Source organism: Oryctolagus cuniculus, chromosome 6 (genome assembly GCF_051225735.1).
Source record: "Oryctolagus cuniculus isolate XC-2025 breed Fujian yellow rabbit chromosome 6, ASM5122573v1, whole genome shotgun sequence".
In the NCBI taxonomy this organism is placed as follows: Eukaryota; Metazoa; Chordata; class Mammalia; order Lagomorpha; family Leporidae; genus Oryctolagus; species Oryctolagus cuniculus.
Window position 1 is genome coordinate 149677380 of NC_142872.1, and position 13792 is coordinate 149691171.

The 13792-nt window shown below is 49.2% G+C and overlaps 1 long non-coding RNA gene across 7 annotated transcripts in view; it reads left to right on the plus strand.

Annotated features, from left to right (window-relative positions):
• LOC103348125 (uncharacterized) overlaps nt 1-13792 on the plus strand; it is a 168660-nt gene that overhangs the window by 19637 nt on the left and 135231 nt on the right. For 2 of the 7 annotated variants that reach the window (XR_016236579.1, XR_016236578.1), the window contains exon 1: nt 11094-11251. The exons of 4 other annotated variants lie outside the window; for them this stretch is intronic. This is a non-coding gene — a long non-coding RNA (uncharacterized LOC103348125). Of the gene's footprint in view, nt 1-11091; nt 11252-13792 lie in introns of those variants that run through there. One more of the 7 variants, XR_016236580.1, reaches the window with a different exon arrangement.

Here is a 13792-nt window from a genome sequence, read left to right on the forward strand (position 1 = left end):
GGAGCAGCAGGAACTCAAACAAGCATCCATATGGGATGCGGTGCAGCAGGCAAAGGCTTAGCCTACTACACCACAGTATAACACAGTGTTTTCAAGATTGATTCATATTGTGGTATGTGTCAGGACTTCACTTCTTATGGTTGACCATTCTATATGAATATATTACACTTAGTTTCTCCACTCATTAGTTGATGGGCATTGGCTAAATACTGTTGCTATGAATTAAAAAAAATTATTTTATTCATCTGAAAGAAGTACAGAGAGGGGTAGAGACAGGAAGAGAGAGACGTCTTCCTTCTGCTGGTTCATTCCCCAGATGGCCTCAATGGCCAGAGCTGAGCTAATCCAATGCCAGGAGCCAGGAGTCTCCTCCAGGTCTCCATGTGGGTGCAGGAGCCCAAGCACTTGGGCCATCCTCTGCTGCTTTCCCAGATGCATTAGCAGGGAAATGGATCAGAAATGGAGTAGCTGGGATTTGAATCAGCACCCACATGCGATGCTGGTGATACAGGCTGGGGCTTTAACATGCTGCACCTCAGTGCAGGCCCCTTGCTATGAATTTTTTTTTTTTTGATAGACAGAGTGGAGAGTGAGAGAGACAGAGAGAAAGGTCTTCCTTTTTGCTGTTGGTTCACCCCCCAATGGCCGCTGCGGCTGGCGCATTGCACTGATCCGAAGCCAGGAGCCAGGTGCTTCTCCTGGTCTCCCATGGGGTGCAGGGCCCAAGGACCTGGGCCATCCTCCACTGCACTCCCAGGCCATAGCAGAGAGCTGGCCTGGAAGAGGGGCAACCGGGACAGAATCCGGTGCCCCAACCGGGACTAGAACCCGGGGTGCCGGCGCCACAAGGCGGAGGATTAGCCTATTGAGCCACGGCGCCGGCCCCTTGCTATGAATTCTTAACAGACCTTTATACAGTTACGGTAAATTAACTTCTGTGATGGTTTGTTAACATGTGTATTTCCCACCAGATTATAAATCTGTGTGTCTCAATCCTAACAGGTGTATTTAGTGAATACATATCTGCTGAGTGGGTAAATGCAAGACATAGGAGTGTGAGCCCATTTGCAGACAGGGAAGCTGAGAGAGAGGTTAATGAAGGTGGCCAAATCACATGCCTAGTGAATTCTGAGTTCCTGGTTACAAACAATAGAAACCAATTCTTATTGATTTGAGAAAAGGAAAGGTTACTGAGGAGTTCACAGAATTCTGCAAAGATCTGTGTTTAGAAAAGGAACTGGAATGAGGGAGGCAGGATGACAGCTTGGGCCAAGGCTGAGACTGTGCCTGAGAAACTACCCAGGGAGGCCACTGCTGGTATGCCCCCAGGACAGAGGACATAGCAGAGTCCTGCCCTGTCCCTGGGTTTCAGCTGTTGCTGCCAGTCTCCTGGCCTCACACAGCATGCCTTTTCCCATGGGCCCTATTCTTTCATTATCAGCTTTTGATTTACAGTCCATTGGGTCCATCTCATTGGCTGTGACTTAGCTGCAAGGGAAGCAGGGAAAGTGAGTATCTGGCCTTCTTGGTTTCTGTAGTAGAGGTGGGCTCTGCATTACCCCAGGACTCCTGGTGAGGAATTCTCTAGAGCAGGAGTTTAGTGTTGGGTAGAGAAAACATATATAATTTTCCTCTAGTAATAGATATAAAGCAACATCTTCCCACATTGAATACATCATAGGTGTTTGATAGCTTCTGATAAAATGCCCGGTTCTCTAAGCCTTTTGATTTAGTGAAGCCTTGTGTTATTTTCCATCTATTTCCCACTTTCCAATGTCTGGTGTCAAGGCTATGACAGGTTATCATGCACTTAAGAGGCTTATTGATTTCTTATCCATCTCCCACCTTTTGTTTTCAAAGCAAATCCTGTCAGTACACAGTGCTCTTTTAAATGTTGGCAGAGTTGATTACCTTAAAAAAGAAAAAACAAACCCAAACAAAAATACCCAGAAAAAACACCACGACTTCAGCCTCTGAATTGCCCTGCACACAGGACTTGGCAGCGGTAGGGAGTTTCCTGCTGCTTCAGGCCTTGGGAGCTGGGGCCCGATGGCTATGCCCAGCCCCTCCCTCTGTCCTAATGGGAACTATGTTGAGAAATACATGGCTTTTGCCCGGTGAAGGCCCCCAGGACTTTTCGTGTGTGAGCTCTTTGTGTCATTTCTTTATCATTATCTCCAGGGACGGCTGCCCTGGGCCATCATCCATCTCGTGCTCATGGCAACAGAGATGTTGCTCCATGCGGCGGGCCTCATCCTGAACTAAGCAGCCTTTGATTAAATCAGCATGAAAATGTGCCCGCTCTCCTTGGCCCTTGGGTGGAGAGATAATTAAGCCACATGTTTATTCACAATCACTAAGGAGATGCCAACGTACCTGTATTTAAGCCAAGAGACCTCAGGTTTGCCAGACCATCGGGTGGGACATTCCAGAGAAAAAGGGACATCTCTATTATCTTGAGTGTTTGAGCTGGAGGAGCCTTAGAGTCCAGTTCTAGACTTCCCACTTTTTTTTTTAAGATTTATTTTTATTTATTTGAAAGTCAGAGTTACAGAGAGAGAGAGAGAGAGAAAGGAAGAGAGAGAGATCTTCTATCTGCTGGTTCAGTCCCCAAATGGCCACAATGGTCAGGGCTAGGTCAGACCGAAGCTGGGAGCCAGGAGCTTCTTCAAGGTCTGCCACCAGGGTGCAGGAGCCCAAGCAGTTGGTCCATCTTCTGCTGCTTTCCCAGGTGTATTAGCAGGGAGCTGGACCAGAAGTTCTGTAACTTAATAGTGGCAGAGTCCAGGCAAAACTTGGGTCCTTCATTTCTAAAATGGAGGTGTTAAAAATGATGAAGCATTTTTCTGTGACTTACAAGATTACAAGATTGTTATGACATCAAATAGAAAAATACATGTGGGGCCGGCGCTGCGCCTCACTAGGCTAATCCTCCACCTTGTGGCGCCAGCACACCAGGTTCTAGTCCCGGTCGGGGCGCCGGATTCTGTCCCGGTTGCCCCTCTTCCAGGCCAGCTCTCTGCTGTGGCCAGGGCGTGCAGTGGAGGATGGCCCAAGTGCTTGGGCCCTGCACCCCATGGGAGACCAGGATAAGTACCTGGCTCCTGCCTTTGGATCAGCGCGGTGCGCCGGCCGCAGCGCGCCAGCCGCGGCGGCCATTGGAGGGTGAACCAATGGCAAAGGAAGACCTTTCTCTCTGTCTCTCTCTCTCACTGTCCACTCTGCTTGTCAAAAAAACAAAAACAAAAGCAAAAACATGTGGAAGAACTATTTTATTTAAGGATTTATTTATTTATTTGAAAGTCAGAGTTACACAGAAAGAGAAGGAGAGGCAGAGAGAGAAAAGAGAGAGAGAGGTCTTCCACCCGCTAGTTCATGCCCCAGATTGCTGCAATGGCAGGAGCTGCGCCGATCTGAAGCCAGGAGCCAGGAGCTTCCTCTTGGTCTCCCACGTGGGTGCAGGGGCTCAAGGACTTGGGCCATCTTTTACTGCTTTCCCAGGCTATAGCAGAGAGCTGGATCAGAAATGGAGCAGCCGGGACTTGAACAGGTGCCCATATGGGATGCTGGCACTGCAGGCGGTGGCTTTACCCAATATGTCCCAGCACCAGCCCTGGAAGAACGATTAATAAATGCTTTATAAAATATATTTTATATTTAGTAGGATTCAAGCAAGTGTTTAATTTTTCTGTGCCTCAGTTTCATTACCTGTAAAATGGTAATAATGTTAGTCCCCTTCATCAGGTTATGTGAGGATTAACTAAGTTATACCATGAAAATTGCATGGGACAGAGCTTGGAACATTGTATACACTCCATATGTGTTAGCTGTTACATTGTTTTTTTTTTTTTTATTAAATATAACACCAAAAGGAACCTTAAGTTAGGCAGTGCTACATAGCTGATAAATCTAAAAGCTTAGTTAAGTGATGAATGTACCCTTCTTCAAGTTTTTTGATTGATCTCACTATCCTATTTTTAATGAGTCCCAGAAATAGTAAGGAGGACTACTGTGGAGCCTGGGAATGTGCCTGTCGGCTTTCTGAACATACAGCCTGCAGGCCCTGCCTCTGGGTGTGAACTTGCTTGAAATTCAGGCTCTGGAGGTTGCTGGCTGTTGCCGATTCCTTCCTCTCTCTCGGCATCATCGTACGTGACTTTAAAAGGGAGGTGATTTGACTTCAGATGTCTGTGGAAGGGCCTGCTTTTATTGGTTCTCCAGAACTGTGGGGAGCAACTGGGAGCAACTCAGACTAGACTAAGTTACTGGAATTAAGACTTATTCTATGCATCTGCTTTCCCCCAATATGGCGCTGGGAGAGGAGGAAACAGCTTCTACACAGCTGCCTCCAGTTCAACCAATAAACACAGGAGCTGCTCCTGATTGGAGGAGAGCAGCGTACTCGGCGTGTGGGTAGCAGAGTTGGGATTGGTGGAAGAGGACTATAGAGGAGGAGAGAGACAACATGCACCAGGAACATCTATCTGAAGGAACACCTGAGCAGCCCCCGAGAGAGCCGGCCGGCGGTGTGCCGCTCCCCCGCGGAAGTGGGGAAAGCGGCAGGGGGAACCACCCTTCCACGGAGGTGGAAGGGACGGTAGCCAACCCGGGAAGAACCAGCAGCAAACCCGGGGAGGGCCGAGCAGACAAAAGAACAGCGCAGGGTCCTGTGTCGTTCCTCCACGAAGACGGGGAGCGACACAGAACAGCAAATGGATGCTCTCCAGCTTGCGATGGTCCAACTGAAGGATTTTTTTAAAAAAAGGAGTTATTTATCTATCTATTTATTTATTTGAAAGACAGAATTACAGAGAGGCTGAGGCAGAGAAAGAGAGAGAGGTCTTCCATCTGCTGGTTCACTCCCCAAATGGCTGCAATGGCTGGAGCTGCGCCGATCTGAAGCCAGGAGACAGGAGCTTCTTTTGGGTCTCCCACAAGGGTGCAGGGACTCAAGGACTTGGGCCATCTTCTACTGCTTTCTCAGGCCATAACAGAGAGCTGGATTGGAAGTGGAGCAGCCAGGACTCGAACCAGCGCCCATATGGGATGCCGGCACTGCAGGCAGAGGCTTTACCCACTATGCCACAGTGCCGGCCCCCTGAAGGATTTTTTGATGTTACAATGAATACAACCAATTCTATTTTTCACTTACAGCACAGCATTCAATAAATCACATGGGATGTCAACAGTTTGGTATATAATCGGCTTTGTGTTAGGTGATTTTGCCCAACTATAGGCTAATGTAAGTGAGCTGAGGACATTTAAGGTAGATTAGGTTATATAGGCTATGATATTGCATAGGTTAGGTAAATTATTTGCATTTTTGATGTACAATAGTTTCAGTTTACAATGGGCTTGTTGGGATGTAACCCTGTTATAAATCGAGGAATTATATATAATATAATAATATATAAATAATATGATATAATATAATATATAAAATAATATAATGTAGCATAAGTTAAGCCTGTGGACTGTGAAGTTCAAGGGCAGACTTGTGTGACTCTGGACAAATTAACTACTGTAAACCCAAGTGGTTTCTCACCTGTAAAATGGGAATGATAACACTACTTTCAAGGGCTGAGGTGAGAAGATTCAGTTAGATGACACGTGTAAGCTTCTTAGCACTGTGCCTGGCACCCCTAAGCTCCTGGTTATGACTGCACCCGACTCTGTGTCTGTTTTTCTGTGTGGTGACTCCGCGTCTCTTGCCCCCACTGCGCTCCTCCTCTCAGAACGAATCCACAGCAACACTCCTGAAGCAAACCCTTCGACTTTTCCTCTGAAGTCAAGTACAAAGTTTTGGATAGCACAGAGTTCTGGGGTTAAGTGCTGGTTCATCAAGAGCTGGCTCCCTTCCCATTTCGCTGTTCATGTTTGTTTGTGAACAGAGCTTGCGAGGGACTGCTGGGCATCAGCTGGCACTTGTCTGCAACACATTCATTCTGAGGGAAGGAAAAAAAAATGTGTTTTCCCACGCAGTGGTCACCACTCTCAAACCACTAGGGCAAGCCAAGCTCTGGGAGAGTGAGGTAAGACAATATCCTACCCGAAGTGGAAGCAGTGTCTTCAGAAAAAGGAAAATAAATCTAATCTCATATTTTGTCTGCGTTCATCAGGGAATATGTTTTTCTTTGAGATAATTAAAAAAAAAAGCAATCTACCCATCCACCCAAAAGCCAAAAGTAAGAAGTAGTAACAGAATCTCCTGTGAACAGCCTGTTCCAATAACCGGGCTCCAGAAGATGTGGGTTCAAAGCCATGGGTAGAATACTGGAGTCTTCACATAAAAACACAAAGAATGCGGGGAGCTTGGTTATGGATCTGTGGTGTGGTTATGGGCTGAATAAGCGCCTCCTTTCCGTGACTTTGTGAGGCAAAGGCGGCTGCAGGGAATGCCTCTCCTGGACAGCCGCGGGGGAAGGGGTGGGAGGAGCAGAGGGCTCCTCTGGGGCCAGAAGAGCAAGGGAGCAAGTGAACCTGCGAAAGAGTCTCCGTCCCTGGAGACAGGAAGTTAACTCAGAGGTCTCGGTGTTGGGCCAGCAACTGGAAAATGGTCCTTCTGGAAGGGTGGTCATGGCAGGGTGTGGGAGGGTCCTCCTTCAAGGCAACTCTAGGGTCCAGGCCCAGAGTCCTTAGCATGCTGGTATTGAAATCATTAGTATTCCCTGGGCTCCATTCTCCTTCCAGTCTGTGTCCCTCTGCCACCTCTCTGCCCTTGACTCGTGCTGTCTGGGGGCCTCTGTTCTTACTGACTGACCGGGGCCCCAGCAGCATCCTCACCCAGGCTTTTCTCACTTGAATTCTCTGCCCTCACTATGCTCTCATTCATCAAGCCCAACCAATTAGTCACCTCTGTACTAACACCAGGCATTAAGCACTTAGGGTGTGCTTGTTGCTAGGTACTTATTTATTTATTTATACCCCCCAAGAAACTTTTATTTAAGGAATACAGACTTCATGCATTTCATAAGTACTACTTAAGGACACAGTGATTCTTCCCACCATACCTACTCACTCTCCCACCCCTACTCCTCCTCCCTCTCCCATTCCCAGTTCTATTCCCTACTAAGATCCATTTTCGATTAACTTGTTTGCTAGGTACTTTTAAAATCTTATATAAAATTGTTACAAAAACTCAGGTGGCTATTTGCAGCTTTGCCTTTTTTTTTCATATAAGAAGATTAAAACTCAGCCTGGTTATTGATGTCTTAGTACCTTTGGCTTACTATAACAAAATACCTCAATCTGGGTAACTTGGGAAGAACAGATTTACTGCTCACAGTTCTGGGATCTGGAAAGTTGTAGACTAAGTTGCCAGCAGGTTCTGTGTCTGGTGAGGGCTCACTGTCTGCTTCCAAGATGGCGTCTTACTGTTGTGTCTCACGTGGCAAAAGGGACAGAAGGAACTTGCTTCCTCAACTTTTCTTTTCTTTTCTATTTATTTATTTATTTACAGGCAGAGTGGACAGTGAGAGAGAGAGAGACAGAGAGAAAGGTCTTCCTTTTGCCGTTGGTTCACCCAACGGTGGCCGCCGCGGCTGGCGCGCTGCGGCCGGCGCACCGTGCCTATCCAAAGGCAGGAAGCCAGGAGCCAGGTGCTTCTCCTTGTCTCCCATGGGGTGCAGGGCCCAAGCACTTGGGCCATCCTCCATTGCACTCCCTGGCCACAGCAGAGAGCTGGCCTGGAAGAGGGGCAACCGGGACAGAATCCAGCGCCCCGACCGGGACTAGAACCCGGTGTGCCGGCGCCGCAAGGCGGAGGATTAGCCTAATGAGCCGCGGTGCCGGCTCCTCAGCTTTTCTATAAAGACATGGATCCCATCCATGGGGTTGGAGCCTCATGGCCTAATCCAACTACAAAAGGCCCTACATCTTGATCCCATTGAATTGGGGTTCATATTTCAACATGAATTTTGGAGGAGATACAAACATCAAACCATAGCACTCAACTTGTCTGAAGTTGACTAGCTGGTTATTGGTGGAGCCAGAATTTAGTCTCAGCCCCTCACTCTTTTCAAGATCTGGGCTCTTTCTATAATCCTAGTGGAGTTCAAACTCTGTGCTGCCAAGGGACTTTTCTCAAGGTCATATAGAAGATAAATAAAGGTGGAGCTCAGAGGTGGGCACTCTTATCAGATGTTAACAGTGAGTCATTTGTTTTGCGTTAACTGCTAAGTAGATTTTATTCATGAATTAATTCAGTGGCATTGGGCTATTTTTGACCACATATGTTTTAATTGCAAGTCAGACCCTGAGCAACCAACTTACCCTTGCTGTGTTTGTAATATGGGGATGGACAGCAAAGCCTCTTTGATAGGACACAGATTTAAAGTAGGTAATGGTGTAATATACCTGGTACTGGGGAGGCACTGTGAGAATGGTGGTTATTACTATGTTTTTTCCTTGATTGTAGTTGCAATCTCAGTTAACATCTCTCTTAGTGAATGACTTAAGATGGCATTGGTGTTTTAAAAACATGAGAGGGGCAGGAGTCTAGTGCAGTCATTGGGATACCACCCGGGAGACCTGAATCCTATACCAGAGGGTGTGGTACAGTCCTGGCTTCTCTATTTCTGATCCAGTTTCCCGTTGTTGTGCATCCCAGGAGGCAAGCAAGGGGGCAAGTCCCTGTACCCTGTGTGGGAGACCCAGCTGGAGTTCCTGGCTCCTGGCGTTGGTCTGGCCCAGCCCCAGCTGTTGCAGGCATTTGGGGAGTGAGCCATCACATGAGAGCTTTCTGTCTCAAAAATACAAGAATCCAGATGTTTCTTCCAAACTGTCCAACTCTGCCTGAAAGAGAAGATGCCACCCCTCTGGGGAAACCAGAAAGCACTGGGACATGTTTAAGTCTGGGGAGAGGTGTGCACACCTGCTCTCATGAGCCAGGCTCACTTTTGGCCGGCAGGGAATTCTGACTTGGGACACTTAGGTGAGTGAAGTGGCTTGCCGTGACCCTGGGCAGTGGCTGGCCAGGTGAGGCTTACTGCTCCTGAGTGTCCTTCCCAGGGGTGGGATTCTCTGAAGGTGGCGTTCCTGCCTCCAGCTACATTTCAAGTGAAAGGTGAGTGTTTCACTTGGCACACAGCCAAGAGCTGGGCTGCAGGAAGGAACCCAGCAGGCAAAGCTGTGCTAGGGATGGGGTGGGGGTGGGGGGAGGAAATGTCTTCCTTCACTCTGTCCCAGCTGCTGCTCAAAGAAAGGCAGCTGTTTTTACCCCACTCCCTCCCCCCCCCCCATCCTCTTCCTCCAGCTGCCAAAATCTCCATATGGATGTCCTGCAGGAGACCTGGTCTGTAGTTCCCCCTGGAACATTGTTAGTGCTCCCAGCAGACACAGGAGAAGAGAAGGCGAGTTGCGGGGAGGGGCCTCTGTTGACAGGAGGTGTTTCCCATGCAGAGAAGTGAACTTGGAGATGTCGCCTTCGGGCTGTGCTGGCCCAGTGAGGCCAAGGACATCGGAGTTGGAGTATAAAAGCTGGAAGGGACTCGTGGGTCCTGATCATTGACTTAGAGTGTTTTACATCTGGGATTTAGGAGACACTGCAGGGTCCTGGGAGGTTGGGGCGGGCCCCAACAGGTATTTCTTGAGTGTGCAGGTAAATGCAGTTGGCTGCAGGTGAAAGGAACTCAAGAGAGTTTACAGAAAAACTTGAAAGAGTAAGGGGATTTCTTGAAATGCCCTGGGGGACTGGGGTTGGGGCACAGTTGGAGGCCCTCCTCTCTCCCTTTCTTTCCAGTTCACATCCTTGCTTGCCTTTGCAATGGCTTCAACACCATGGGGCTGCAGGCGCTTAGGGAGGGAACCAGCAGTGGCCCCTGGCTAGATCTGGTCCAAGTTCCTGTCTGCATGAGAAAAGTCACAGTTAAAGGTGAGCAGAGGAGCAAGATTTATTTAAAGTGAAGTTACACACTCAGGAAGGAGTTGGGCATGTTCGAGGGAGAATGAACTGCAATCAATAAAGTCTGGGTCTTTTTTTTTTTAAAGAGTTTTTATTTTATTTATTTGAAAGGCAGAGTTATAGAGAGGGAGATACAGAAAGAGAGAGAGAGAGAGAGAGAGAGAGAGAGAGAGAGAGAAAGAGAGGGAGAGAGAGAGAGAAAGAGGAAGAGAGCGAGCTTCCATCTACTGGTTCACTCCCCAAGTGTCTATAATGGTCCTGGCTGGGCCAGGCTGAAGCTAGGAGCCAGGAACTCCATCCTGGTCACCCATGTGGGTGGCAGGGGACTAAATACTTGGGCATCTTCCACTGCTTTCCCAGGTGCATTAGCGGGAGCTGGATCAGAAGTGGAGTAGCTAGGACCAGTGCTAACAGGGGATGCCGGCAGGTTGGCTTAACCTGCTGTGCCAAAAAGCCACCCCAGCCCTGGGACAGTCCTTTTATACAATCTGGAGACATAGGGGGTGGTATCTGGGGGGTGGCTTAATTAAATATTCCAAAGAGGGTGGGGTTTGAGTCAGGGCTTGAGTACCACCCACTTCCACACTCTTTTTTTAGGAAATCCCCAAAGTGTCATGACATCAGATACATGATAGGAGTGGGAGTGCTCACCATGGTAATTTTATAATAATGACCTGAAAGTCATTGCTGGAAGCATCCTGTAGCCATATTGGGTAATTTAGCTGGTGCCAGTTCTAGGCAGAAAACACCTGGAAGCTGCAGACTGCACTAAAGGGGGTGAGGGTGGGGTGAAAGGGTGGGTGGAGGGTGGCATTTGAGCAGCTTCCCAGGGCTGTGGCACAGGTGTTGGCCATCCTCAGCTCCTCTTTGCTAGCTTCCTCCCTCTCCAGCTCACAACTACCAGCAATGACGTGATGAACCTGGCTTGGATCAGGGCTCCATTTCTGAAGAAATTCCCCCATCCAGGAGAATTCTGATTGGCACCGTCTCCGAAATCCTAGCCAAGGTGTGGGGGTATGTTGTGCCCTGGCTCTCCCTCTGCAGTGGTAGAATTCCTCCGCTCAAGATATCCGTGTAATAGTTCCCAGAACCTAGGAATACGTTGTGTGTCACGGCAAGGTGGGGATTAAAGTTCCAGATTGAAATACAGTTGCTTATCAGCTGGCTTTAAAATGAAGCGAGTTGGCCTGCATTATCCAGGTGGGCCCAGTGTAATCACTGCGTCCTTAAGTAGGGAAGAGGAAGCAGGAGGGTCAGAGTCGGAGACGTGGCATTGAGGAAAAGACTCACCCGGCTACTGCTGATGTTGAAGATGGAGGAAATGCAGGCGAACTCCGGCAGCTGGAACAGGTGAGACTAGGGATGCTCCCCAAAAGCTTTTGGAAAGAGCCCAGCCCTTCCAGCACCTTGATTTTAGCCCAGGGAGACTCACTGTTGACTGTGGCCTCTGGAACTGTGATAGTACCTGGTGTCGTGGTTCGTGGTTTGTCACGTAGCAATAGGAGACAAACGCAGTGCCCAAAATAGAAAGGACATTGCTTAGCCTCCCTTGCATCCGAGAGAGGCTCGAAGTCCTGTGTGTTGGCGGAAGTGTTGTGTGGCAGCTCCTGGGAGTCCTAGACACCTTCTCTTCCATCCTGCGGCCTAGATGTGCGTGCTAACTGCACCACCAGGACGAGTGCATCCAGGGAAGGTGGAGGCATGACCTGGAAGGAGCTGAGTGAGCCCCAGGCTTGAATGCCTACATCCACATTTTAACTTGAGCAACAGAGAAGTTGCCATCTTGTTTGGGCCGCTGTTCTTTCGGGTGTTTTCAGAGCTCCCAGCTGGAGCCAATCCTAATGACTGTGGACAGGCCTTGGCGCTGCTCTTGATGGAGCCTGCCCCAGTGCCTGCACATTCACGGGGAGAGCATCCCAAGGCTGGGCCTCCTGGAGCTCCGCCTCCTTCCCCAGGGACGTTTCCATTGGACGCTGCCTTCTTGGCATCACAACCCTCTCTCTTGCCTTCGCTGGTGGTGTCAGGCGGCCGCCCTAACCACCCCTCAATCAACTTGACCCTCTGGCTCTCTGGACTCCGTGCAGCCTTGTTGAGCAGCCCCTACCCAGTTCTGACCCCATGGGACTCACTCCCACCCTAGCATCCCCCACCCCCAGTCCTAGCCAGAGAAAGCTGCACAAGAATCCGAGACTGAGCACAATAGATCTGGTCTCAGTTCTCTGTGAGTGATTTCAGAGAAACTCCTGGTTATAATTGCTAGCATTTATGGAACACTTACCATGGGACAGAACATGAAGTGCTTTATTTTATTTTATTTAAACTTCATTTAATCTTTACAATAGTGCACAGGGTGGGGACTGGTGCTATCTCCTTTATGGGTAAGGAAACAGAAGCTGCATAACAGAGAAGGTACTTAATTGGCCCAAGGTCATACTCCGCTGCTCAGGGGGCACAGCCAGCATATAAAGCAGGCGTCTGACACTGGACTTATGCTACCTTCCAAGCCCAGCTACCGTCATCTTCTAAGTAGCTCTTCACTCAACAAAATGCTTAGACAAGCAGGATAATATACGATGCAGGCAGGACAGCCATGTACTGTTGAGTAGGCCGTGCATCGCACAACGTGATGGGGGTGTGTGTGCCACTCACACAGTCATCTACATCCATTGTAAGTGAAAGATCTGCACAACTCTGTGTGGCTGCTCTGAGGTCTTGGGGCCTGCAAAAGACGATAGCAGGAGGTCACATGGAAATGGCAGGAGCGCAGTGGGGAGCTATTAAAAACCGTGCTTGGGAGCTGGTGTTGAAAATGAAGAATCAGGGCAACAAGCCAAGGGAATGGGAGACAGGAACGCAGAGGACTCCGGCTGGGGCGAGCTGACAGTACCTGCTGCACGGTTTCTCTCATGCTCAGACCTGCACTTGTGACTCCTTAAACAGGGGGAGGAGGGCTGGATGTTTTCTTTACCTGCGAGGATAATAAAAGTGGGCGTGCTTGTTGAAGAGCATTTAGGAAATTACAGGGAAGGTGTTTTTTTTTTTTTTGACAGGCAGAGCGGACAGTGAGAGAGAGAGACAGAGAGAAAGGTCTTCCTTTTGCCGTTGGTTCACCCTCTAATGGCCGCCGCGGCTGGCACCGCACTGAGCCAGATACTTCTCCTGGTCTCCCATGGGGTGCAGGGCCCAAGTACTTGGGCCATCCTCCACTGCACTCCCTGGCCACAGCAGAGAGCTGGCCTGGAAGAGGGGCAACCGGGACAGAATCCGGCGCCCCGACTGGGACTAGAACCCGGTGTGCCGGCACCGCAAGGCAGAGGATTAGCCTAGTGAGCCGCGGCGCCGGCCTCAGGGAAGTTTAAGTACTCATTGTTCCGTGACCCTGAGAAAACCAGTGTTAATATTTTATCGTATTTTCTCTAGGTACTTCCTTTGGGTATATGGATATCCAGAGAATCCTATATATCTCCCTTGCTACCTATTGTGCTATCTTCTATATATATTTATGTTTAATCTATACATTGGTCATCTATCCACTTATCAGTTGATCATCCAGATAGGCCCTGTCTCGGGAGATCTCAGCATTGTTTGGACACGGTTCATCAAGCTGATGTTACTCAGGCCATCTGCTCTCTTTCCACCTGGCCCTCCAGCTGTGGTTCAAAGGGGATCGGACAGAATCTTGGTTGTCCTGGAACAGCTTCAAGGCCACGCCTGGCAGCCGCCGCAGGCTCCTGGGCAAATCCCTGGAGAACAAGCAGGTGGGAGGATGGAGAGGCCATTCACGGGCTCGAAGGGGAGATGTGGGGCCGTTCTTGCATCACAGTCGGGGTCTTGGTGCTGGGAGCTCTCACCAGGGCCAACACACAGTTGTGAGCCTGCCTGTACCGCTGG